The sequence below is a fragment of the Poecilia latipinna genome, unplaced genomic scaffold (genome assembly GCF_001443285.1).
Source record: "Poecilia latipinna isolate Pla-1442-1.1 unplaced genomic scaffold, P_latipinna-1.0 Scaffold2564, whole genome shotgun sequence".
Classification (NCBI taxonomy): Eukaryota; Metazoa; Chordata; class Actinopteri; order Cyprinodontiformes; family Poeciliidae; genus Poecilia; species Poecilia latipinna.
Genome location: NW_015115180.1, coordinates 37,748 through 42,521, shown reverse-complemented (window position 1 = coordinate 42,521; position 4,774 = coordinate 37,748).

Below are 4,774 nucleotides of genomic sequence, written 5' to 3'. Positions count from 1 at the left end.
GTCTCTGCTGTGTTTTATGCCTGTCTTAACAGAAAGGAGGGTTAGATTAAATCAACAAGTGCTAAAGATATACAGATTTGGAAAAAACTAAGAGCCCAGCACTCTGAGTGAAAGCCTCATGATTATCCCACCAAATATTGATTCCTGAACTCTTCCTGAGTCTGAAAGCTCTGCATCTTTTTCGTTATTTTTGACCATTTCTCATTTTCTGCTAATAAATACTAAATTTTTGCTTGGGATTTCAGAGACACGTTGTCAGTAGTTCATAGAATAAAAGAACAATATGTTCGTTTTACTCAGACATATAACTATAAAAAGTTAAATCAGAGAAACTGGTCATTTTGAAGTGATCTCTTAATTCTTTCCAGAGCTGCATATATATGAAAATAAAATACACAACCTTAACCCAACTCTAAAAAATGTAGAAAACATATTTGTGTTTGTGTGTGAATACTTGCTTTGACATAATTTATTGTGCTTCATTACCTTTATATTCTAATAGACTACTTAAAAGTAGTTCAACCTACATGAATGAGCCTCCTAGTGCCATATTTGATTCCTAACAGGAAGTTGTGATTGTTTTGCAGGATTCTGATTGGTTGAGGTTTTAGCTTTGCACTACACTGCCCTCTATGGGTCTGGCATGTTTAAAACGATGATCGCCTGCGTTCTTATGCGGATGTATTCATCTTCACACAATGTGGCGGAGATATTGTGGACATAGCCTTTGCAAACTCACCCAATGTAGTTGTGGTATGACACACAATGTGAATATTTTGTGAAGTATGGAGGAGAATCGGTGACGCTATGAGCATCGAAAGCCCCAGAGAACTCAAATTAAATGGTTGGATTTTTCTTTTTCAGGGAGAGATGATTTTTCTGGATTAATACAAACTTATATTAACACACATTTACCAGGGATAATATTAATTTATTTATTGTGGTAACAGATAGCACTCAATACATGGCAAAAAAGACTCAGCAGAGAAAATATTGCTATAGCTGAAATAACATGAAAACTCTGAAGAGGATGTTGGCAAAAAGGTTCCCCCAAGTTTAACAACCAGCATCGATGCTATTGAATAGAAACGCTTTATCTTAAAACATGTATTTTTTGAGGAAATACAAAAATCACATAGTTTAGTCTCCAGACTGTTTCTTGACTATGACAATCAACACAACCATGCAGAGAAGTGAAGGGTGATCAGCAGACTTCATTCTCTAAAAATAAAAATGACTAAAATTGGAGCTATGAGATTTCTGCCCAACAGCGACAATGAGCAGAAAGAAAGCCATCAGTATTGTGAGAAATCCCTCCCACGTGCCTTTTAATCTTCTGCCATCTGGAGGACGACATCGCTCTCAGTCCAGGCAACGACAGCCAGGAAGGAGTGAATAAGCAGAAAGGAGTAGATCCCTCCATTAATGCATTGTACATTCTTATCACTCATAATAGAAGTTACTTTAACATTATTGTGAGCGTGAAACTTCATTCAGAGTAATAATTGCATAAGAACTGATGACAGTGTTTATGTTTTAGGAACAATTTGATGCATAAATTTTAATGGGAAAAACAGAAGGAGCACAAGAAAGCAGTTAAAAAGTTATAGTTTATACAAAGAGAATGTTAAATAATTTTTTTATTGAATTGGCAAGAAGTAATTAAGATAAAAGTACAAAAATAGAGTATTTATTTTAAGGAGAGTTGCAATGGCTTTCATTTCTGTAGCATAATCCAGATCCCAACATAAACTGCAGGTTTTTTTTAGTTGTTCACTATTTATCATCCACTGAAAATAAAACAGAGTTTTATTTTAGCAGTATTATAGTCAAAATTGGTTTAGTTATTCTTCAAATTCATTTTGTTTAGTCAAAAAGTTTTTTCTCCTGACTGGTATATAAGCTCTGCTGTGCTGCTCTTGACAGTTGGTGGTCACCATAGCAACCAGTAACTGACAGCTCCCTTTTTCTGTTGCCGTTGGTAACCGTGGGGCGGGAGCTGCTGTTAGCTACCAACTTCAAAATAAGTCACAGGAGGCATAAATGACCAGTTTGACCCTAAGCTTCAGGTTTAAAGCCAAAGAGATTATGAAAGATTAACGTCTCATTCATAAGTAAATTTAATCTTACTTTGGATGTCACAGGTCATGTGTTTAAGCCACCATTACGACTAGCATGCTAAGAGGAGAATACCTCAATTAATCTTATTCCTACTAAACGTTTTAAAGGGAAACAACAGCATGACTGGCAATGCAGCCTCAGTTTTACTTCTCTTCCAATTTAGGAGTTTAAGCTTTGGCCAAAAAAAAATTAAAAAAAAGAAATATTTCAGTTAATTTAGAGTTGGGATGAAGGACAGCTTAAATTAATGCTGTTAATTTTAGTACTGTGAGTAAGATATGATTTCACCTGGAAACTACAAGGGTTTAATTTGACAAATTAAATGACCCTGTGAGGCGGTTTTACAGTTTAATTAATAAAGTATAAGTAAATGGAAAAGGTTTCTGAAGGTAATTCTCCCATGGATACATTATATTTTTGAGTTTTAACTCAGGCTTTAAAAAGTTAATCTCTTCTCTAAATGAACTGCTGGTGTGTTCTCATCACCCAAAACTACATTTTCTGTTCATAGCTTTTATTATCGCCTCTTTTAAAATATATTTTATAATAAACTTCATTATAAATGCTGTGTATAAACTTTACTTCTATGACAGTGATAGTTTATTTTTCAGGTTGCAGATTTTCTGAGTGTGGGAAAAGTTTTGGAAATGGCAGCTTCTTAATGACGAGAGTTATTTAAACTGACACCTCCACATTGTTTTGCTTAGCTAAACAATTGCTTTCTACTCCAAAACATACAGTTTCCATTCTGTTGCTAACAGGGTGATAATGACCTGGATTATTATACAATGTCTACTTGGAGGAAAAGAAGAAAAAGACAACAGAAAACAAACAATAAAGTGATTCCACACCAAAATATCAAAGTAACTTTTGCATCCTGCCTCAGAGAAACTATCCTCAATGGTAAAACTGAGAACCTGTTGCCATATTACGTTTCTTAAAACAATGACTTTGTGGTTTTCTTCGTCTGCTAATAACTTAATCTTTCCTTTTCTTTTATTTCGTATGTTTGACGCCACCGTCTGACTGAAAATACTATTTTTTTCCTGTCAAAAACAGTCAGGATAGTCACAAAAGTCTGGGCAGCAAGTGGACATCAACAGAGTCCAGGTGGACCCAGAAGGCAGGTACAGATGGTAAAATTTATGGCACATGGACTCTTCAGTCGAACAGACAATTGAGTGAACTGGGAGGAATGGGTTAGGCCAAAGCAATCCCAGGTTGTTTCAGTAGCTTCATCTCTATCCTCTTTAAGTCAGGTGTGTTTCAAATACAGTGACACCATGGTCACCAAACCAGGTATTACTTCATTTGGTAGAACATGCAGGTGCCAGCTGCAGCTGGAAAATTAAATCTGCCTCTTTATAAAACTCTCTTCTGAGCACAGGAAATCTGATACAGACTACATGTTGCAGGACAACTTTGCTTGCATTTAAGGCACTAAAATGGGGTTGAAAAGCCTGTATGAAGATGATAAGACAGAGCTCATCCCTCTGGGAGTGTTTCAAATCCTTCTCCTCTCGTAAACTTAAAAATACACTAAAAGTAGATTATTCTAATTTACTAAAATGCATGTGCAACTCACAATCATTTGCATCCAACAGTCCATTCATCTCTAAAATCAGCCTTCGAGTTTGTCTAAATTATCCTCAGAAAAAGGAAGAAATAAAGCAATCTATGTATTTATTTTACCCTATATACTGTATTCTTCTCATAACTTGATGTATCAGTTATTATGCAGAAATCGTCTCAAAGAAAAACCTTACTTGTGTTATATGTGTTTTGTTATTTTACCAGGTTGTAAGCCCTTTTTTCCCCAGGCAATATACATGCATAAAAAATACATCCTACACACAAGTTACAATACACAATATACCTTTTCACATATATACACAAAGGAAGGGACCTCATAATACAAGCATAAATTCAAACTATTATAAGATTATCTTATATATTGATGCTTTTTAGTATTTTATAGTTGTGTTTAAATGTCCAAAGGTCACTGGCAGAGGACACCATAGGATGCGTTCAAAAGAACGCATCCTACATTATTCATCAACCAAATTTAAAAAACATTATTTTTTCACCACTACAAACACATATTCAAAGTGCCGACAGAGTTCGGCAAGATCTGGTCATATTCAGTCATATTTTATATGACCACACAGCATATAAAATAAAAGATCTTGCCGAACTCTGTCGCAGTCATAATAAAGAAGCCAATTCAACTTGCTCTTCCTATGTTTGACCACCAGATGCCGCCAAAGAAATAACAACCCTAGAGCTTGATAGCCGTTCAGCACAAACTATTGTTTTCCTGGTATCATGACGTATGTCCGTATTATGGAAGAAGTATGCTGCTTTTTTCAGCTTAACGTCTATTATTCATCGTTAATTTATATAATTTATTATTATTATTATTATTATTATTATTATTATTATTATTATTATTATTATTATTATTATTATTATTGTTATTATTATTATTATTATTATTATTATTATTATTATTATTATTATTATTATTATTATTATTATTATTATTATTATTATGTTGAAAAGGTTTCAGAATGAGCGGTTTCAGATGTCGTTCGCTCTAATGTGTACTGTACCTTTAAGACTCGTTTCCAGGGAGAGCGGGATTCAAAATTTG